At 47.2% G+C, this 23,546-nt stretch overlaps 2 long non-coding RNA genes and 1 pseudogene across 2 annotated transcripts in view; 2 read left to right on the top strand and 1 right to left on the bottom strand.

The window, feature by feature from the left end:
* The window catches only part of LOC137210268 (uncharacterized), a 291,880-nt gene that overhangs the window by 181,678 nt on the left and 86,656 nt on the right, over positions 1 to 23,546 (top strand). The window lies entirely within an intron of this gene.
* On the top strand, positions 12,170 to 12,275 carry LOC137210766 (U2 spliceosomal RNA; annotated as a pseudogene).
* Positions 14,323 to 19,440, bottom strand: LOC137210262 (uncharacterized). The gene is made up of 2 exons (XR_010936432.1): positions 16,689 to 19,440; positions 14,323 to 15,145 (listed from the first exon to the last, which is right to left on the bottom strand). It is a non-coding gene; the product is annotated as an uncharacterized lncRNA (long non-coding RNA).

Raw genomic sequence — 23,546 nt, 5'->3', positions numbered from 1 at the left:
ATGGCGCCTTGGATCAGAATGGTAGCAGTGAAAGGTAGGGAGAAGTGGTATGATTCAATTTTCTTATTATGGAAAATTTCAAACATGAACAAAAGTAGAATAATACAATGAACCTCCACGTACCACCCCCCATCTTCAACAATTATCAACCTGTAGACAGTTTTTTAAATGTTTATTCAGGTCTTCTGCCCATTTTAATTTTTATTGGCCACCCGGCACGCGGGATCTTAGTTCCCCAACCAGGGATTGAACCCATGCCCCCTGCAGTAGAAGCACAGAGTCCTAACCACTGGACCACCAGGGAAGTCCCAACCTACAGACAATCTTGTTTCAATGATATCTCCATCCACATCTCCCCTCCTGTATTATTTGGAAGTGAATCCCAGACCTCATATCATTTCACTGGCTATATTTTGAGTATAAACAGGTCTTGCTAAAGGATAGAGTGTGATGTGAGAGAAAAATTAGAGTCAAGGACCACTCTAAGGCTTTTGGCCTTAGCACTGGAAGGATAGAATTGTCCTTAACTGAGAAGGGAAAGACTGGGCCAGGGCACAGTGTAGGCATGAAGGTCGGGAGCTCGGCTTTGGAAGCAAACTTGAGTGTCTAGTGAGATCCGAGTTGGCTAGGGAGTTGCATATTTGAGTCTGGATTTCAGGGACGAAGTCTGGGGTTGAGATACAAATGACCAGCATAGATATATTTAAAGCCATGAGGCTGGATGGGTTCACCAAAGCAGTGAGTATAGAGCAAGGCAAGAAAAGGACCAGTGACTGGGCCCTGAAACACTTAATAGTATTAAGTGATTGGGGAGAGGCAAGCATCCGGCAAACAAGAATGCGAAGGAGTAGCCAGGGAGGTGGAAGAAAAATCAGGAGTGTGTTTTGATAGCCAAGTGGAAACATTGTTCTAGGAAAGAGAAAGTGATCCACTGGGTCACATATCAGGTGAATCTGCGCTGACTTTGTCCTGAGGGCAGTGGCAAATCAGAGGAGCGACCAGAGGTGAAATGACCATTCTGGAAAGATTGGTCTGGCTGCTTCTGTGGGGAGGATGGATCGCAGGGGGCAGGGGTAGATATGTAGGGAGAGGTGTCAGGACACTGTACAGTGATCCAGGTGAGAGGGAAGGTGCCCCGGACTTGGCTGGAGAAAGGATGGGATTCTAGGTCTACCTTGGGGGAAGGGTGAACAGGACTTGGTGACTACAGGTAGGAGGTGAGGGAAAAGACAGGATGGCTATCAGCTCTCTGGCTTGGGTACCTGGGTAATGGATGGAGGGTACTATTAACAAAGGGAGGAAGATACAAGGAGGAGTGGGAAGTGGGGAGGTCTACAAGGGTAGCTGTTTAAGCCAGAGAGCTTAAAATAGTTGTTCACATTGCCTAATGCTTCCGATAAGTTCAGGAATATAGGTCTGAGAAGCACCCAAGAGGCTACTGGTGATCATTGTGGGTGAAATGTAAGGGAGAGCTGGGAGCAGAAGCCAGATCTTAGGTGCGGGGTTGAAGAGTAAGTTGGGTGAGGAGGATGGAGACCAGGAGTGTAGATAACACTTTCAAGAACTTTGTCGTGAAAGGGAGGAGAAAGACCAGGTGTAAGCTGGAGGAAGTGGTGGGGTGGAGGGTGTTTGTTGTCTTAAATACCATTTGGGGGAAAAAAAAGACCCTCAATCATGACACGTTTCAATTTAAACTCTCCAACTGGCTAACCCCAAACGGAAAGAATCACATTTTTAATTACATAAATCCTAAAAGTCTCCACATTTTCAAAGTTTCGTAGTGCCTGGTCCTTAAACAGTCCTATATTATAACTGTTTAAAGAGCAGTGGCAATTTCGCAAACCAAAGTCAACAATAAAGTGAGATTCCAAACATTTGTCCTATGTTTATAATGACAGATAATGAGCTTCAAGGCAATATAAAAGTTATTCAAACAAAAGTTATTCAAACATTCAGACCTTACATCTTAGTTTAAAACATTTTTTTGAAGTATAATTGATTTACAACACTATATCGGTTTCAGGTGTACAACATTGTTATTCAATATTTTTACAGGTTATACTCCATTTAAAGTTATTATAGGCACTTCCCTGGTGATTCAGTGGTAAAGAATCTGCCTTCCAATTCAGGGGACACAGGTCTGATCCCTGGTCGGGGAACTAAGATCCTACAGGCGGCAGGGCAACTAAGCCCGCACGCCACAACTACTGAGCCCATGTGCCCTGGAGCATGCAGGCCACAATTAGAGAGAAACCTCCACACCACAACGAAGAGCCCACGTGCTGCAATGAAAGATCCCGCACGCCTCAATGAAGATCCTGCGTCTCGCAACTAAGACCCAATGCAGCCAAAAATAAATTAAATAAATAATAAACCTTTGAAAAACTAAAGTTATTATACTATATTGGCTCTATTCCCTGTGCTGTACAATATGTCCTTGTAGCTTACCTATTTTATACACAGTAGTTTGTACCTCTTAATCCCGTCCTCCTATTTTGCCTCTCCCCACTTCCTTCTCCCCACTGGTAGCCACCACTTTGCTCAATAGACCTTACATATTAGTTTTGATTCGTTTCATTATTCATTTTCATGAGATATCTGGGAGTTCAGCAGCTTTCAAGATTTCAAAGGGGGGAATTCCCTGGCAGTCCAGCGGTTGGGACTCTGGGCTTTCACTGCCAGGGACCAGGGTTCAACCCCTGGTCTGGTATTTAGGAACCTGCAGGCCTCGCAGTGTGGCCAGAAAAGAAAAAAAAAAAAAACGATTTAAAAAGGGAACATGGGGCTTCCCTGGTGGCGCAGTGGTTGGGAGTCTGCCTGCCGATGCAGGGGACATGGGTTCGTGCCCCAGTCCAGGAAGATCCCACACACCACGGAACGGCTAGGCCCATGAGCCATGGCTGCTGAGACTGCGCGTCCGGAGCCTGTGCTCTGCAACAGGAGAGGCCACAACAGTGAGAGGCCCGCATACCACAAAAAAAAAAAGGGGGGGGGAACATGCAGTCGATTGTGTATTGGTTTTATGGTTTGTAGAAATGCCACGCAGTTGGGCACATTTCTATGGCAGTGGGGGAAGAGCTAGTAGTTAGGAAGTGTGTGGGCTGGGTTTTAGGAAGGAGGAAGATGCATAAAGATGGGTTTTCTCTTAGCTTGTGTTCCTCCAAATGCAGAGCCTGAGACAAGGATTTGCATGAGACTTGTTTTGGGAAATGATCCCAAGGGACAGGTGTGGGGGATTGAGAAGGAGGAAAAAACAGTCCAAGAAATATCATGAAATTGATCACTACTGTGGGCAGCTGAGCTTTGATCCCACTGGGGACCCTCTAAGGAGCAATGCAGAACGTGCCTCAAAATTATCCACCTGAGAGGTGGAGGAGGGGAGTATGCACTCACTGCACTCGCTGGTTCCTGTCTTTCAATGGGCCAAGGCTTACCCCCTGGGGTGTTAACTCCCTGGAACTTCCATATTTGCTCAGAATTACTTGGAAGGCTTGTTAAGACACAGATTGCTGAGTCCCACTTCCAGAGAACCTAACTCAGGTAATTCTGGGCTAGCTGCTGAGAATTTTTATTTCAAAGAGGTTCCCAGATGATGTTGATTCTGCTGGTCTGGGGTCTGTACTTTTGAGAATCAATAACTTAGAGGTTTGAACTTTGAATGGTGACAACATGGGGGAGAAGGAAAGTTGACTCAAAGTCATGGAGTTGTGAGCCAGCATTCAGTGTTCTGGAATTGCAAGTGTTTGGCCACGTCTGGTATGTTTTGAGAGTGACGAGGAGAGACTGAGAGGTCAGCAAGAGCTAAATGGTCAAGAACCCTGAATGCCAAGCAAAGGAACTTGAACTTGATTCTGTAGGTAATAGGAGCCATTGGAGAATTTTAAGCAGGGGAGGATTCTGTTTCTATTTATGCTTCAGAAAGAGCACAGTGGTCTGGGTAGAAAGGGGTGAGCTAGGGGGACGTGACCATAGAAGTCTACAAAATGAACAGCCTGATCTTGGCACTCGTGGGGATGTGGGGCCTCTCTTAACGAGCATGATGGTGTCACAATCCTTGATGTGCAGTCTGAGAAGCTATTGATTCCACAGTTTCTGGCCCCGGGACCCTCCATGTAAGGTCCTCCAGCCTCTTCAATCTTCTCTTTCAAGTCGTGGATGGAGTCATCAGGGTCAATGGCGTAAGGCTTGCCCTGGCCACTGGAGTCCTTCATGAAGACCTGGATCTCAGGAGGGAAGGTCTCCAGCACCTGGAGGCTCCTGAAAGGAGAGACAGTGGTGTCCACTGGGGCCACATGTCCTCTTGTTTTCATAGTTTTGCCTTTCCCAGAATGTCATATGGTTGGAATCATCCAGTGTGTAGTCTTTTCAGACCGGTTTCTTTCAACTAGCAATATGCATTTAAGCTTCTTCCATGGCTTTTCATACATCACCACTCACAGTAACAAATTATTTTTTTCTTGTGATGAGAGCTTTTAAGATCTACTCTCTTAGCAACTTTCAAATACACAACAATATTGTTAGCTATAGTCACTACACTATACATGACATCCCCAGGACTTATTTATCTTATAACTTGAAGTTTGTACCTTTGGACCACTTTCAGCTATTTCACCCACCTCCCACCTCTGGCAACCAGTCTATTCTATGTATCTGTGAGTTGTTTCTTCTTTTTTTTTAAAGATTCCACATATAAGTGATCTCATACAGTATTTATGTTTTGCCCTCTGACTTAATGCACTTAGCATAATGCCCTCAAGGTCTATCTGTGTTGTCACAAATGGCAGATTTCCTTCTTTTCATGTGGCTGAATAAAATTCCATTATCTATCTATCTATCTATATATCTATCTATCTATCTATATCTATCTATCTATCTATCTATCTATATCTATATGTCACATTTTCTTTATCCATTCACCTGTTGGACATTTAGTTGTTTCCTAGTCTTGCTTTGCCTATTTTATTTTATTTTTTTACACACACTGCATGACATGTGGGCCTTAATTCCCTGACCAGGGATCAAACCCATGCCCCCTGCAGTGGAAGTGTGGAGTCTTAACCACTGGACCACCAGGGAAGTCCCCTGCTTTGCCTATTTTAGAATCAGATTATTTGTTTTTGTTTGTTTGTTTGTTTGTTTTTTGCTATGGAGTTGTTTGAATTCCTTATAGATTTTGGATATTAACCTCTTATCATACATGTGGTTTGCGAATATTTTTTCCCATTCCTAGGTTGCCTTTTCATTTTGTTGATTGTTTCTTTTGCTCTCCAGGAGCTTTTTAGTTTGATGTAGTCCCATTGGTTGCTTTTTGTTTTTGTTGCTTGTGGTTTTGTTGTCATACCCAAAAAATCATCACCAAGACCAATGTTAAGGAGCTTTCTCTTTATGTTCTCTTCTAGGAGTTTTACAGTTTCAGGTCTTACATTTAAGTCTTTAATCCATTTCAAGTTAATTTTTACAAATGGTGTAAGATAGGGGTCCACTTTCTTTGTTTTGCATGTGGGTATCCAGTTTTCCCAACACTATTTACTGAAGAGACTATCTTTTCCCTGTTGAGTATTCTTGGATCCCTGTCAATTAGTTGCCTGTATGTGTGTGGATTTATTTCTCGGCTCTTGATTCTGTTGCATTGGTGTATGTGTCTGTTTTCATGCCAGTACCATACTATTTTGATTACTCTAGCTTTGTAGTATAATTTGAAATCAGGAAAAGTGTTGCCTCCAGCTTTGTTCTTCTTTCTCAGGATTGCTGTGGCTTTTGAAGTCTATTGCAGTTCCATACGAATTTTAGGATTGTTTTTCCTATTTATGTAAAAAATGTCATGGGAATTTTGATAGGGATTGCACTGGATCTGTAGATTGCTTTAGGTTGTATGGACATATACTCTCCGAGTGAGATGTGCATGTAAATGATTTGCCTAAGACCTATTAAAGCAAAACAAAAAAGTCAAAGAAACTGCTACATTAGAAAATACTAAACGAGTAGAGTATGGGCGGCTGGTGTGTGCTCAGGATGACCCAGCCCCCTCCAGGCCAGAGAGGTGGGTGGGAAGTAGCAATTACAACAGACAAGGATGACCCTCCCTGTTTACCCCTCCCTCTGGGCCCATTTTATTCCGGGCTGCATCGTTTAAACTCAAAACACACTTTTAATATAGGGCCCTTGTAGCCATCTTGTGTGCTACTCTTCACAACCCATGAGCAGGGTCACAGGAAACTGTAAACAGGTCTGGCTTTCCATGTTACCACTCATACAAGCCAGTGCTTTTCCACACTTGATCTACAGATCACAGACACGTGAGGATTATGCAAAAGAACAAGAACAAAGCTTTATTATAAGTTTCACATCGAAACAGGGTCCACACGAGGCCCAGCCTGGGAGGAGGTGGACACTGATGGCCTCGCCCCAAAGTTATTGGCTCAGGCCAACTTCCTCCTCTTAAACCCCAAGGTAATGAATCGAGACCTGGAGGAGAATGACTTGGTCGATGGCCCAGTGGTTTTTTGTCCAGCCAAGCCTTGGGCAGGTGATGAGGGGGCCCTAAGAGCAAGGCTGCACCTTGCTGTGCCCACTGCGGAGCTGAGGCTGATAGGAGTAGAGGCCGGAACCGACACACCCCTAAAGTCAGCCTTGGCTGGGCATGGGCTGCGCCCTCCGCTGGAAGTAGGGGGGCCCTGCCTGGGTGCGCCCCCAGGGATGTGCGTTAAGATGGGGGCAGTAGTGCCTCCAAACCCAGGCTTCTTCTTAGGTCTGGGTCCCGTGGTCACCATGGGGTGGCTCTGGTGAGGAGGGTCCCAGGAGTTCAGGCCCACGCTGCCCCCATTGCTGTGTGTGGTGCTCGGGGGCCCTCTCTTTCTTGATGTCACGCTGAGAGCTGCAAACATGCAGCTCAGATCATCTAGGGCAGCCGCTCTGCTCTCAAAACCCAGCTGTGTGCTGGCATGGGTGCCCACGGTGGAATTTCTGGATGATGAACACCCAGAAGATGCTTGTGCGGGGCCGCCCGAAGCTGGGGGGCCTGGAGCAGAGGCAAAGGCTGGAGCTTTCCGTTTCCTATGCTGGGGAGAGCTGCCACAGGCGATGGTTCCTCGCTGCTGCCAATCAGGGCCCCCAGGGATGTGCATTAAGATGGGGGCAGTAGTGCCTCCAAACCCAGGCTTCTTCTTAGGTCTGGGTCCCGTGGTCACCATGGGGTGGCTCTGGTGAGGAGGGCCCCAGGAGTTCAGGCCCACGCTGCCCCCATTGCTGTGTGTGGTGCTCGGGGGCCCCCTCTTTCTTGATGTCAGGCTGAGAGCTGCAAACATGCAGCTCAGATCATCTAGGGCAGCCGCTCTGCTCCCAAAACCCAGCTGTGTGCTGGCATGGGTGCCCACGGTGGAATTTCTGGATGATGAACACCCAGAAGATGCTTGTGCGGGGCCGCCCGAAGCTGGGGGGCCTGGAGCAGAGGCAAAGGCTGGAGCTTTCCGTTTCATATGCTGGGGAGAGTTGCCGAGGTCCCTGATGACATAGGTCTCACCCCGCAGCGCTCTGTTGATTCGCCGGAACGCTGCTTCCTTCTCCGAGTCTAGGTCTTCGGCGGTGACCCGGAAACCCGGCCCAGGGGCTGGAGGCAGCCTCAGAGGCTCCCCTCGCCTGTGCGGCAGCAGAGGAATCCTGCGTTTCCGGGGCCTGGGACTGTCAGATGTGCAGGAGCCCTACCTCCAGGGCCCTTTCTGCCCTCTTGCTGCCTCTGCATTTTTGTCAGGCTGGCTTTTCTTCTGGTAAACCACCAGAGCTGCAGAGGGCGATGGAGGGCCCTCCTCGCCCCCTGTCTTTGCAGACTTCTGGGGCAGCCCTTCCGGTATGGCGGGACCCCTCCTTCTTTCCACTGGCAGGAAACCTCGGGTGGAGCTATATGAGCTCGTGATGGCATTTCTTTGGGGGCAGGAGCTCATACAAGAGGTCTGTTGTTTCCTGGCAGATCTGTCCTCTGCCCACTTGGCGTGGAGGTCTCTCTGCAGAGGTCCAGGCCTGGGCACGAAGAAAGAGCCCCCCAGGGGCCTAAATGCAGATCGTGCGCCCCCGGTGTCATTGGGGCTTCTCTGGTCATCGTTCTTCCCTGTGACTGTGGGGACTTCCTCCTTCTTGGCCATCCCTTGCCTGCTCTCTCCCAGGGCCCTCAACACAGTCTTCTCTGTGCTGTAGTTCGGGACACAGCTGGGTGTCGTGGCCGGCACTGGCTGCCCCCGTGCCACACTGACAGTGACTGTGTCCACTGCAGACACTGAGCTGCGGGACGTCGTGGAGGTGCGAGCACCCATCACTGCCTTCTTCTGATGGCCTCGCCTGAAGATGGAGATAAGGATCCCCATAAGGAGTGCAGCGTCTGCGGGATGGTAGAATGGGGTCTCAGAGACTCTGTGGCAAAGCGCAGATGCAAAGTCACTGGACACTTGTGGGCCGGCCTGCGAGTGGATAGCCGGCCACAGACAGCTGGGTGACCCGGGCCGGCCACGGGAAGTCGGTGGGCGCGGGGAGCGGGCTGGGGGCAGCCGAGCCCTCCTGGCAGGTGCTGGTCCCCCAGTGCCCGGGACGAGGGTGAGGGGCAGGGCCTACCTAAGTAACTGCTCCTAGAGAACTTGGGTGAGGTCGGTCCGTGAATACAGAGCTGGGCTCCGAGCACTCTCCTTCAGCTGCCAACTCGGCCAAAAGCGGAGTGCGCTCTCTTTGGCCTGTTGCCTTTTTATACTCTGAAACCTGTGAGCGAACAATGGGCGTGCGTTGGCGGGGCGCAAAAGTTTAGGGAGGGGTGGCGCATGCGCAGAGTACACGTCAGGCCCTGGGGCGCACAGGTGAGGATGCGCGCCCCTGGACCGTCTAGCGCTTCTGAATCTCCCGGGGGTCTGAGGGCTGGAGGTGTTTGCCTTGAGGGTGATGAGCTTCTTGGCAGGACAGCTGGCCCTTCTCCCCTGGCCGTGCCCCAGTGCTGTCGGGGTAACTAACTGTACTGGACGGGATCCCCACCCAGCAAAGTGGAGCAAGGTTGCTGACTGTGCAGCTCCCACAAGAGGCGGCAGCTTTGGCAGCAGCGCCTCTGCGTCCTCCTGCCCTTTCCCCTGGCGGCACTGGAGGGGAGTCGCTAAGAACGGAAGTGCCCACACCATCCAGATCCTGCTGGGGTGACACCTGAAGTGGTGGCCAGGGCTGGTTGAGAGGGCCATACTTACCATATGACCCAAAAACCCACTCCTAGGCAATTAACCAAGAGAAAAACTTTTCACAAAACACATATGTGAATGTTTTAGCTATCTTGTCCACAATTCCTAAATATAGGACTATTGAGGTTATCCAATTTTCTTGAGTTTGTCATTTTTTAATTGTTCTTGGAATAACACTATGTATACGTATTGTTTCACAGTCTAGAGTTAATATTTTACCAATTAAATAAAATTCAGAAGGCTTACATCCATATAGATTCTTTTACCTTCCACTCTTTGTTATAGCTGTCATATGTGTCACCTTTATATGACGTCAACGCCACCCTCTGAGACTGTGGTATCCTTTTTTCATACATATACAGGGAATTCCCTGGCGGTCCAGTGGTTAGGACTCAGCACTTTCACTGCTGGGGCCCCGGGTTCAGTCCCTGGTAGGGGAACTAAGACTCCTTAAACTTAACCCCACTCTGGGGCAATGTCCCAGCCAGGCAGAAACTGCAGGTGGAGCTGGAGACCTTGAAGAGTTTGGCTATACTTCCAGCTCAGCCCAAAGCCCAAGGATGATTCTGGACTTTCATTCTGACTCGTGCATTTCAGATCTTTCTGGGTTTGGACCTGGTATATATGTCCCTCCCAGCCCGCCCTGCCTGCCCCTTCAGTTGTCACCCCAGCAGGATCTGGTTGGCTTGGGCACTTCTGGGGTTTTTTTTTTGTTTTTTGTTTTTGCACTTCTGTTCTTAGCGGCTCTCTCCTCCAATGTTACCAGGTGGGAGGGCAGGCGGACGCACAGGCGCTGATGCCAAATCTGCCACCTCGGGCGGTGGCTGCTGAGCCAGGTACCCTGCTCTCCAGCTTTCCTGCTCTGGTGGCCGGGGACCCATCCTGTACAGTAAGAGCCGGCCGGGGGAGAAGGGGCAGCTGCCCTGCCAAGAAGCTCATCACCCTCAAGGCAAACACCTCCAGCCCTCAGACCCCCGGGGAGATTCAGAAGCGCTGACGGTCCAGGGGTCCATCCTCACCTGTGCGCCCCAGGGCCTGACGTGTACTCTGCGCATGCGCCACCCCTCCCTAAACTTTTGCGCCCCGCCAACGCACGCCCATTGTTCGCTCACAGGTTCCAGAGCTGCATCCCAGCAACAGGCCAAAGAGAGCGCACTCCGCTTTTGGCCGAGTTGGCAGCTGAAGGAGAGTGCTCGGAGCCCAGCTCTCTATCCAAGGACCGACCTCACCCAAGTTCTCTAGGGGCAGTTACTTAGGTAGGCCCTGCCCCTCACCCCCGCCCCGGGCACTGGGGGACCAGCACCTGCCAGGAGGTTTCGGCTGCCCCCAGCCCGCTCCCCACGCCCACCGACTTCCCATGGCCGGCCCGGGTAACCCAGCTGTCTATGGCCGGCTATCCACTCGCAGGCCAGCCCACAAGTGTCCAGTGACTCTGCATCTGCGCTTTGCCACAGAGTCTCTGAGACACCATTCTACCGTTCCGCAGACCCTGCGCTCCTTTCTGGGGGTCCTTATCTCCATCTTCAGGCGAGGCCATCGGAAGAAGGCAGTGATGGGTGCTCGCACCTCCACGACGTCCCGCAGCTCAGTGTCCGCAGTGGACACAGTCACACTCAGTGTGGCACGGGGGCAGCCAGTGCCGGCCACGACACCCAGCTGTGTCCTGAACTACAGCACAGAGAAGACGGTGTTGAGGGCCCTGGGAGAGAGCGGGCAAGGGATGGCCGAGCAGGAGGAAGTCCCCACAGTCACAGGGAGGAACGAAGGCCAGAGAAGCGGCCCCGATGACACCGGGGGCGCACGATCTGCATTTAGGCCCCTGGGGGGCTCTTTCTTCGTGCCCAGGCCTGGACCTCTGCAGAGAGACCTCCACACCAAGAGGGCAGAAGACAGATCCACCAGGAGACCGCAGACCACTTGTATGAGCTCCTGCCCCCAAAGAAACGCCATCACGAACTCATATATCTCCACCTGAGGTTTCCTACCAGTGAAGAGAAGGAGGAGTCCCGCCATACCGGAAGGGCTGCTCCAAAAGTCTGCAAAGAAAGGGAGCAAGGAGGGCCCTCCTTCGCCCTCTGCAGCCCCGGTGGTTTACCAGAGGAAAAGCCAGCCTGACAAAGATGCAGAGGCAACAAGAGGGCAGAAAGGGCCCTGGAGGAACGGCTCCCGCACATCTGACAGTCCCAGACCCCGAAAACGCAGGATTCCTCTGCTGCTGCACCGGCAAGGGGAGCCTCTGAGGCTGCCCCCAGGCCCTGAGCTGGGTTTCCCTGTCGCCACTGAAGACCTAGACTCCGAGAAGGAAGCAGCGTTCCGGCGCATCAACAGTGAGCTGCAGGGTGAGACCTAGGCCATTGGGGGCCTGGGCACCATGCAGCCTTCCTGTCCCTTTCTGCTGGGGACAGGGGCTGCTTCTCCGCAGAAAATGTTTCATAGTTATTTCTATTTTAATATGATCATGGTACATTAAAATGTATTAGTGCTTGCCTGTGAACACTAAGGTCACTTGTAATTTTCTATATTGTTCTATATTTTTGTGACTAAAGGCATTACTTGGGGGAATTAAAAGAATATCTTGAAGCGATTTTGGCTTTTGATCTGCCACTAATTGCTATTTAACCTTAATTCAGGGGTCGGATTCTTTGACCCAAGGAAACAGAATAGTATAAAAAGAAAGAATGTGAGTGTCAGATGGTGGCAGTGATTAAGTATAGCAAGAGACGCCTTTGCAAAAGTTACTGTTGGTCCCAGAAGACTCTCGCTTAGCTGTGTGACCCTGGGCAAGTCACTTCACCTAAATCTCTGAATTATAGGGCTGTGCTGATGATTTAAAAGTGACTGAGCACGGTGGACACTCGGAAATCCTGGGTTCTCAATAAAGCCACTGCCCTGCTCTTTGGTCCTTTGGAATTACTATATTAGTAAAATTTATACTTGACAGTAATTTTAGCTTAAAGTTTATTTTGTCTATTTCATCTCAGCCTTTTGGCTAAGATCAAGTGTAGTATCTGTTCTTGTCAATTTAAATAGCAAGAGAAAAGAAAGGAAAATAACGGGCACGCCCCCACACTCTTCAGACAATAGGAGCCTCTTAACCTGTTCCTTTGTCCAGAGACACAGGCCATTTCTCAGTGAAGGCCTCTGCCATCACTGAGGTTGCAGGGGAGATGTGGTAACTGGGGAGAAAAAGACCAATGGGGATGACCCCCTCACTCCTCAACATCCAAGCCCCCCACTTTCTCACTTGTCTGGCTAGAAATAAAAGGTTGATCCCATGGTTTTAACTTTCAGCTGTTGCTGGACTTTGCGTGCCTTGCGTAAGCTGGGAGACAGAGGCAGGAAAAAAAACCCACCATAATCACCCTGTTACGGGCTGTTATTCAACTTTGGACTTCCAGGCCCCATCTGCCTGTTAGCGTTCACTTCTTAGAGTTTCAAGTGCATGCTGTTTGTCCTCTATCTTGCCCCATGCGGCTCTCAAGCCCTCGTAATATGACCACATTTCTCGTGCCACATGTAAACATTCTAACACTTTGCAGATACTGAATTAAAAATCTATTATTTACATTGACTTCACCATTTTCATTTTCCTGGTGTGTTCATTAGAAAATTCAAAATTACATATGTGCCTGGCATTATGTATTTTTTGGTGAGCAGTGATCCAGAGGATGGAAATGTATGCCTCCTTCGACTCCTTAAACTTAACCCCACTCTGGGGCAATGTCCCAGCCAGGCAGAAACTGCAGTGTGTCTTGGAGAAGGTCTTTTGCATTGAGATAGTAGGATGCTCTTTTAGCTTCAAGAACTTGGATGTTGTTGAGTTTAACCTGGTATAAGTTCAAATTAGAGTGTTTTAATTTTAGGATGTTAAAGGTAATCCCCATGGTAAACACAAAGAAAATAGCTATAGAATAGTCCCAAAAGGAAGTGAGAAAGTAATTTAAATATTTTATTGTAAGAAATCAGCTAAACACACACAACGAAAGATAGGAATGCAGGAAATGAGGGGCAAAAAAGCTTTGGGCAGATGGAAAAGAAACAACACAATAGCAGAAATAAGTCTTTTTTTGTCAGCAATTACTTTAAATGTAAATGGATTAAACTCTCCAATCAAAATACAGAGATTGGCGGAATAGGTAAAAACATATGATCCAACTATATGCTGTCTACAAGAGACTTACTTGAGATCAAAAGACTCAAGCAGGTTGAAAGTTAAAGGATAGAAAAAGGAATTCCAACCTCAGTGAGAAAACTCAAATAGTAACCAAAAGAGAGCAGGAGTGTCTATACCAATATCAGACAAAATAGACTTTGAATTTAAAATGGATCAAAGAGTTACATATAAGAGCTAAACTATACAAAGTTCTGAAGAAAAAAAGAGATAAATCTTCATAGTCTTGGATTTGGCAATGAACCCTTAAATATGATAGCAAAAGCACAGGCAACAAAAGGAAAAAGAAATTGGACTTTATCAAAATTAAAATCCTTTGTGTTTCAAAGAACACCATCAAGAAAGACATAATACAACCTTCAGAATGAAAGAAAATGTTTGCAAGTCATATATCTGATAAAGCCTAGTATTCAGAATATGTAAAGAACACTGGCAACTCAACAATAAAATGTCAAATAACCAAATTTTAAAAATGAGAAAAAGAATCTGCATAGATACTGCTCCAAGGAAGAGACACAAATTGCCAATAAGCACATGAAAACATGTCCAAAATTATTAGTCAAAATTATGCAAACTGAAACCACAGTGAGATACCACTTCATACCCACTATTGTGCCATATAATTTTTTTAAAAACAAGGGTTGGCAATGATGTGGGGAAATTGGCACTTTCAAGCATCGCTGGTGCAAATATGAAAAAGAAAATAGTTTGGTCGTTCCTCAAAAAGTTCAACACAGAGATACAGTATGGCCCAGGAACTCCACTCCCAGGTATATGTCCAGGAGAAATAAAAAACATATGTTCACACAAAAACTTGTACATGAGTGTTACATTGTCGTATCATTATTCATAATAGCCAAAAAGTGGAAACAACCCAACTATTCGCCAACTGAGGAATGGAAAAATTAAATGTGTTATATCCATACAATGAATATTATTCAGCCATTAAAAGGGTGAAGGACAGATACATGCTACAACCTGGATGCACCTTGAATACATTTTGCTTACTGCAAAAGTCAGACACAGAAGTCCGCACATTGTGTGGTTCTATTCATATGAAAGGTCCAGCATAGGAAAATCAATAGAGACAGAAAGACCCAGGGCTGGGGTGAAAGGGGAAGACAGAATGAGAATGACTGATACTAGGCATGAGGTTTCTCTTGGGGATGATGAAAATGTACTGGAATTAGAGATGTTCATTGCAAAACCTGAGTACACTAAAAGCAGCCGAATCACACAGTTAAAAAAAAATGTGGGGCTTCCCTGGTGTCGCAGTGGTTGAGAGTCCGCCTGCCGGTGCAGGGGACGCGGGTTCGTGCCCCGGTCCGGGAAGATCCCACATGTCGCGTAAGCGGCTGGGCCCGTGGGCCATGGCCACTGAGCCTGCGCGTCCGGAGCCTGTGCTCCGCAACGGGAGAGGCCACAGCAGTGAAAGGCCCGCATACCGCCAAAAAAAAAAAAAAAAAAAAATATATATATATATATATATGAATTGATGGAATATGAATTATATCTCAATCAAAAGATAATATGACAATATTTTTATAGTCATTACTCTTGATCAGTTTCATTATGGAATTCCCACAGCGACTTCAATGGAGTGGCTTGTATGGGATGATATTTGAGGCTCAACCTTTTGGGACTAGATGTTCATTTTGAGCTGTGAATGATGGTGAGGGCCAGCCAGTATATTTTCTTCACGGAGGATCAATCCCCATATGTATCCTTGGTTTGAATCCTTGTCTTTTTCTCTTCATATTCCTGAAACAAGTTCCTAGGAAATACATTCACTATAGTGAGAGGTGTTGACATCTTCCTGGCAAAAGTCTTAACTTATTCACAGGTCAAACTTCAGATCTCCTTATTACTAGCTGCCCGGGGAGTCCCCTGAATCAAAGTAGGGTTTATGAAGATGGACCTTGCATTTTAGCGTGCACTTAAAATACCCAACAGGCTGATCACATGGGGAAAATAACTTTATTTACATGAGACAAGTACAAAGTCAGCACAACACAATGAGGGAGAGTATGGGTGCTGGTGCCTGATGGCCTGCAATCAAATCCTATTTGAACGCCACCTGTACCTGGGAAGGTTAGTTACCTAGCCCTTCTGTTTCTCAGTTCCCTGGCCAGTGATATGGAAATATTAGTAGGACCTGCTTATTCGTATTATGTCCTGAGGCTAAAAATTAGTAAATACAAAGCCTGAAGAAAAATGATGGGTACTTCATAAGTGCTACCTACATAAATGTTCAAGTATTAAATGCCTGGAAGAATAAGTAGGTTGTCTCCAGAAAGGGCACCTAGGAGGCTACAAACAGGAGGATAGAGCCTACTTTTTCACATTGATGACATGAGTAAGAAGTTTTAGAGCTCATGGAAAGAATATTATTTCTTGTGATGCACTGTGGGGTGGGCAGAGTAGGGGCTGTGACCCATATTTTATGGTTCAGGGTACTGAAATTTAGACAGATTGAGTAACTTGCCCAGAGTCACAACACTGATGAGTGATGGGTCTGAGGCAGGGGAGGGATAGAGATTCCTGAACACATGGACATGAGATCATGCCCTGGATACACAAACCAAGAGCTCTCCTCACTCCCTTTCCCACATCCTCCTGCCCCAAGGATGCTGCAGGGAGACAGTTGGTACTCGGAGGAGGTGCCTGGCCCAAGAGAATGGCTCAAATCTGGACCCACCTCCTGGCTCTACGTTTCAATCCCTGACCCCAAATGCAATGTCTTTCCCCCAAATGCAGACCCCCTGATGGACCGGGGTATCCAAATATGTGTGCATCTTCCCTCCCTTCCCCCTCAGCACTTGATTCTAGCAGCTGATTTGCAGTGAGACTTCCTGGTGGTCAGGTGACCACCCTGAATGACCAGTAGTCTACTTGACTCCCTAACTGACTCAAAACCCAGGACATTCCAAACCAACTGCCCACATGACAGTTGCACAGAGAATTAGCATCATCTTCAACTGATCAAACCTGGATGATGAGCAGTTAATATTCATTAGCTGGGAACAGGGTCTACTGGGCTGGTGTTTTGGTGGCTTAACAGATGAAGTTTACAGGCCCCCAGGGTCTCACTGACTAGAAACTGACCAATCGTCTGAGCAGCTTGGACTAAGGCCTGGCTAAGAGCGGGCAGTGGCTGCACGGGCTCTGAGTGGGCACCTTCCCTGCCCAATCCTCCCTCAGCCAGATCCAGGCTCTGCTGTACAAACTACAGCCATTGCTCCTGAATCTACTTGCTGATATTATTTCCACAGTACCTTCAATGGAGTGGTTAGTGGGGGTGCTATTTGTGTCCCTACCCTGTTGTTTGGCCAGATGCTGAGTCTGATGTGCCTGAACCACCGCTGCGGATGGCCAGCAGATTATCTTGATCGCAGATGATATTCTTGTGCATCCTGTGTTTGACTCCTTTATAATCTTCCTTTTCTTCTTGGTACCCGAGTCATGATCCAGGAAAACACAACAAAAACTGAGAGAACTATTGATATGTGGCTGGGAGAAGACCATGCAGAGGTGTCAATTCATTCCCAGGTCACACGTCTGTTCTCTTTGTTCACCAGCCTCCTAGGGGAGTCTAGGGGAGTCAAGTGAATCGAAGCTGGGCTGAGAAGAGGGTGTTGCAATGTGGTGTGCACTTAAAATAGCCAGCAGGCTGACTGCACGGAGACATGACTTTTTTTAGTGAGATAATACAGAAAGGGAGCACAGCACAGTGACCGACAGAGTGGGGGCTGGTGCCTGATGGTCTGGTTTCAAATCATACCAGAAGCCACATGAACCTGGGAAAGTTATGCAGACCCTCTGTCCTCAGTTCCTTGTTCTGTGATAATGGGAATGTTAATAGGGCCCACTTATTAGTATTACATGATGAAGCTTAATACAGCAAATCAGGTAGACCCTGATGAAAAATGATGGTTACTTCATAAGTGCTACCTAAGTGTTCAAATATTAAATGTCTGGAAGAATAAGCAAGAAATGTGGTAGTGCTGCCTCCAGAGAGGGGACCTGGATGCCACAGGGCAGGGGAGTGGGGAAGGTTATGGGTGTGATGCTTTAGAGCTTGTGAAGAATATCTGTCATCATCTCCTGTGATCCCCATATCAGCCCCATGGGGAACTCATGGCAGGTGCTGTGAACCATATTTTATGGTACATGGCACTAAAATGTTGAGATTTTAAGTGACTATCCCGGAGTCGCAAAGCTGATGACAGATGGATGTGGGACAGGAATGTAGTTGGTTCCCTGGGACAGAAATCCCTGAACCCCTGAATCCTCTAGATGGTGCACTGGACTCCTGAGCCCAGGGCTCCCCTCCCTCCATCCTCCCAATCCTCCTGCCTGCCCCATGGTTGCTCCAAGGACAGGAGGGGTCTGAGCCAACAGGAGGGCCCATGCCTGACCCACTGCCTCCCTTACATGTTGATCCCTGACCCCACAGCTCTTAAATATCCCTGAAAGAAGGTCCCTTGAAGGATCAGGGGGTCCCATCTACGTCCCTCCTCCCTCAGCGTCTTTACACACTGGGTGAGCCTCCTGGTGGTCTGACCAGTGGTCGGCTTGTCTCCACGTGGCTCAGAGCCCTGGTCTCTCCAAGCCAGTTGCCCACATGGCACGTCTCTAACAAATTAGCTTGGTCTTCAACAACCAGCCCTGGATGCACAGGTAGTGCTGATTAATGAGGACAGTGGCCTGATGGGCTGTGCTTGGTGGTTTAGTGGGTGAAGCTGGCATGCCCCACTGTCGCCTGACTATTGATGTGAGCAACTGTCTGAGTAGCCTGGGCTACGGCCTGGCTGGGGAGGGGCCGTGGCTGCACTGGCTCTGAGGGCGCACCTTCCCTGCTCATCCTTCCTCATCAAAAACCAGCCCCTACAAACTCCTCATCCATCCCTAGACCCTGCAGTGGCACAGGAGAGAGGCCCATGCCCTTCTAGAGGGACCCCTCCATAGCCACAGCCTAGAGACCCCATCCCAGGACTGTCTCTGAGGATGACCCAGGCCCTCCTAATCTCTGTCACCAAATGTTCATTCCACTAACCCGATGGCATTGTCCCTTCTCTCCACGTTCCCAGGCAGCGCCCAAACACCCAGTGATCCTGTTCACATCAACCACTGGAAATACCACCACGAAATCCCAGTTTCCTTCCTTTCTGAAAACCTCTAGATTTAGACTGCTAATATTTGCTTTTGGATTTTGACATCGACATTCAGAAGTGTTTAGCCTGTAATTTCTCCTGTCCTGTAATATCTGCTGCTGGTATGACATCAGTATTCTCCTGGTCCGATGAAAGCAGTGTGGGTGTGTTCCCTCTGTATCTGGTCTCTGGAAGAGTGTGTAGGAGACGGGCACCGTTTCTGTCTTAAATGTTTGGTAGAAATCAGAGGAAGCCACCGGGCCCTGAAGTTTGTTTTGTGGGGAAATTTTTTTGGCATCTCTTTCTAATTGAAGTTTCCTTGGTGTATTGTACAGGGCACAGATCTTAAGTGTAGAGCTTTATGGTTTCTTGTAAATATAAACACATCTGTTACCAACACCCAGCTCAATATACAGGACGTCCCCAGCACCCTGGCTGCCCCCTGTAGAAGGGGAGAAGAATAAGTGCTAACTTATTCGGTTATAAGAATGAAATCAGTTACTCCACGTATATTCCAAGTGCAGTGATTTACACACAAATAACTCAAAATGAGTGTGGCAGCACAATCAGAAAGTAGTGGAGGGTGCTGGAGGGCTGGGAGAATCCAGTCCCTTTGGGATTTCCGCTGTGGAGGTCGGGCCAGAGTAAGGAAGCTGAGAGGAGCTTCTCAGAAGCATCTGGGCTTTTACAGAGGGAAAAACTACTGCTCCCCAGAGTGGAGTGCCCATTGTAATTCACTGAGCCCTCCCTTTGCGGAGGGTGCTTTTCTATACTTGTGTGTTATCTTACATAGAAGTGTTTAAAAAAAAAAACGAGGAGGAGATCAATTTTGCTTGATATAACAGCCTTTCACTGTTAAAAGTAAGACCTATATCTAAAATTTATGCTAAATCTGTACAGCTCTGACAGAAAGTAACCGGCACTCACTAGCTGACTCAGGAGCGGAGGGGGAGCAGAGAGGCGGCCCTCCTTCCTTGGCCTCGTGTCTCATTTAAGCTGCCAGACGCTTAAATGAGGCTCCATCCCCTCTGAGTCTCAGGCTGAGGCCTCCAGGTCACAGTCTTCACAGGTGTCAGACCAGAACCTGCCACACAAAGGCAGGGACTGGAGTCAGTGGGGAGGTGGGCTTCCTGGGGTCGGTGTGTGGGACCCAGGGGGCTACTCAGACCCTGCAAGTGACTTTGGACCCTGACATCCCCAGGGCTCACATCCCCAGGGCACTGGGGCCTGTTTGCTGCTCTTTGCCAAGTGTGTTCTGGTAGCAGAGAGACCTGTCCTACAGGGGCGATTTAACCTGGGCATTTGGCCGGGCGGCGTTCAAGTGATTGGTCCCCTGAACAGTGAAAGTGATGCAGAGGAAAGGGGAGGCTCTGGGGCTCCAGGGTGAAAAGTGTGGGTCCCTCCCACCTGGGCGCTGTGAGGAGTGGGAGGTCTGATGACACAGGTGGGAGTAGTGACCCTGTCCCTCCAGCCCACACGCAACACGGCCCATCATGAGACCAGCACAGTGGAAGTGGGCAGAGAACCGTAATGTTCCCTTTTCCCCTAATAATCATTTTTCTTTCTTTAACACCCCAGCCAAACTTGCCTGTGCTTTTTAATTTAAAAATATCCTGATGCTGTGGTCAGAGAATCATAAATTCTATACCTTTGCTGTATCCCAACATGAAAAGTTTGTAGAAGACACTGCTTTTCAGCATGTAATAAAACCAGATGTATTTGTTATCTAATTTTAAGGTCATAATTAACTTGGAATCCTGGCCCTTTTACTCATCCTAAATTAGCATTGCTTTGAATTGCCTTCATTTTGTGTGTGTGTTGTATTCAATTTTTACACATCTATGAAAAATCTATAGAACCTCAGGTTAAGAAATGGTGCCATGAGGTGACCCAGGCCCTTCAGTGGGGCTCCACAGAGGCTGTGGTGTCCCCAGGGGGTGGGCAAATCCCAGCCAGGTGTGGATCCTGCAGTGTCCCCTACCGGATGCCAGGGCTACCGCGTGCCCACAGGGATGCAGCAGCGCTGGGCCAGGTGAGCTGTCTGCTTGCGTGAGAAGAAGGCCCGGTGCCTCTGTCCTCCTCACCCTTTCCCCAGGACGCCTGAACTGGGGGGTACCAGGGCCACTCCAGATATCTCACTACACCTGGTGATTAACTGCGGATGTTGCCTGCTGACCTTGGCGGGTTGGGAGGGCAAGGCTGGGTCCTGCAGAGGGAGATGTTGAACCTCACCAGGGACACTCTTTACATAGAACACAATGTGAACAACACCTCCAGGAGTGATGTATGTGGTGACCCCACAGACACCTTCGGCCCCCCATCTAAACATAAGAGCCTGGCATCTTCAGGGGTTCTATGGAATGGGGACAGTTCCCTGGCGAGATGCACTCAGGTCATCCTCCAGTTGCCTGCGTAGATTACCACCATTCTCTTCTCTCCACCTTTTTGTTCACATGCAGTGGTGACCACCTCCGTGCTCTTCTCTGGCTTTTGGGTTTTCCCGAAGCACAAAAAAAAAAAAAAAAAAAAAAAGTCAGGGATGGCAAGGGAAGCACATATACTTATTTGCCTTCTGCTCTTCCTCCTACCCTCTCCACGCTCACATTTCCTCTTCTTGTTCTTCCTCATCCTTTTACTTCATCCCTTCTCTTGAATCCAGGACAAGAGAATTTCTTTTTTTTTTTTTTAATAGGATGAGTCAGTCTTCTTTTACTTATTTATTTATTTTTAACGTCCTTATTGGAGTATAATTGCTTTACAATGGTGTGTTAGTTTCTGCTATATAACAAAGTGAATCAGTTATACATATACATACATCACCATAACCCCTCCCTCTTTTGTCTCCCTCCCACCCTCCCTATCCCACCCATCCAGGTGGTCACAAAGCACCGAGCTGATCTCCCTGTGCTAAGCGGCTGCTTCCCACTAGCTATCTATTTTATGTTTGGTAGTGTATATATGTCCATGCCACTCTCTCACTTTGTCACAGCTTAACCTTCCCCCTCCCCATATCCTCAAACCCATACCGTTTTTATGCTAAGTTATATTCTACATGTACCTGGAAAAATGTTAAAAAGATTTTTAAAGAGCTGCACATCTATTTTTGAAGCTGATTTGCCTGTTCAAGGCTTGCTAGCACTTTATCTATCTCAGTGCTATTTCACTTAGTAAACAAATGCAGTTGCCATAATTGCTGCATATGTGTCTGTGTTCCCTTCTAGGTTATATGTTTTTGAAGTTAGAAATTATATTTATATCACAGCCCCTATGTATAGCACAATATCCATTGCTAATTCAGATTGTGCTTTAAGATATGAGACAAAATTTAAGACTTTTATTATAGCCATAAACATCTAGCAAACCAACCAGAAAATAAAAACGAATTTTCAATTGGTTGGCCGAGAACAAAAAAGAGAGGAATACCTAGTGCAAAATCATATCTCTAATAACTACTGTTGCATTTAGAGCACACACATGCTAAACTTATTTTAAAATATCTTCTCATCAAAGATTTGAGGTTGGACCTGAAAAAATTACATCAGAAGTGAAAATAATTATGTGGTCTGACCAGCGTGGATCACACAAAGTAAGTGTATACTATGTATAAAGTAGATAAACTACGAGGTCCTGCAGTATAGCACAGGCAACTATATTCAATACCTTGTAATAACCTATAAAGGAAACGGATCTGAAAAAGAAATATATATATCTGAATCTCTTGGCTGTACACCTGAAACACAACATTGTCAATCAACTATACTTCAAGGAAAACAAAACAAAACAAAGTAAGTGTAAAGGGAAGTATAGTTTTATAAATTCACCTCTGATATCCAATGGACCAACTGAAAGACAACAGAAAGTACAACTTTCTAGGAGACAGGACATGGCCAGCAAACAAGGCCATTACCCTCGGTAACGGTCATACCTGCCAAAAAATATACAGACTAGCCTGCATTCATGAATACATAGGAATTCTAAATTTATCTGGCATTGTTAGGCAATGAGGTATTGTATGTTAGGAGAAGTTTTTTTAAATGACAAATTGAAGAGGAGTTATTTTAACCTTCACTCGGTAACTTTTTTCTAAAATTAAGAAATGTATCAACTGGTGTATCTAATGTTTCCGTGAGAACTCGGGGTCATCAGTTCAATCAAGGTTTGCATGAATAATGCAAATGGAAACAAGACAGGCATGCTTACTGAAACTGAAAATGACATGGCACTGGCTGGAATAACTGATGAGAGAGCAAGAAAAAAGCAAAAATGAAAACAAACCGTGATCAAGAAACAATCAGTCAAGTTCTGACTTTCTGTACTTAGTTTCAAAAAGAGATACCACAAATCCCAGCGAGAGACTCCAGCATCATTAGCTGTCTTTCTCCTTTGTTTCCACCTTCCTTTCCTTTTCCTTCTATCCTAGATTGTTCTAGGCAGTGCTGATAGCTGCTTGCAAGACAAATTCTAATACTTGCTTTCTCTCACACAAACTTCACAATATGTCCATGTGATAAATGGTGTGGAGGTAAAAGACAATTCATCACAGGCACATCTCCTATGAAAATAAAATTAGAAACTACCTTCTAAACATGCAGAGAGAAGGGCGTGGTATCAGGCACTAATTTCCTTGCGAATTCCTCTCCATTTCTAATAGACGTTCTTCTTTACCAAGATCCCTTTTTATTGGTGTCCTGTTCCAGACTGCTCCACTCCACCCATCCTCATCCTGTAAAATACATTCACACTCTTTTGTGACCCTACTCATTTGCCCATTAAATAATCAATCATAGAACTGTCGGAATTAAATACAGAGTGAAATTAAAATACTGGAGTCACTTGGAGGGTTTAAGCAGCTCCACCAGAAAATACTGGGCATGGATTTAAAAGAGGCTGCGTGGGACTTGCTCTTGTCCAAGTTCTTTCTCAAGAAGTATCTGAAATAAGCCTAAATTCAGAGTTAATCAGACTGGCCTGCTTTCTCAGGTGGACTGGAACTCATTGCTCTTTCCCCTCAACTCCCTGATG

Source organism: Pseudorca crassidens, chromosome 17 (assembly GCF_039906515.1).
Source record: "Pseudorca crassidens isolate mPseCra1 chromosome 17, mPseCra1.hap1, whole genome shotgun sequence".
In the NCBI taxonomy this organism is placed as follows: domain Eukaryota; kingdom Metazoa; phylum Chordata; class Mammalia; order Artiodactyla; family Delphinidae; genus Pseudorca; species Pseudorca crassidens.
The sequence above is the reverse complement of the archived record's forward strand: the minus strand, read 5'-3'. Positions and strand labels throughout refer to the sequence as shown.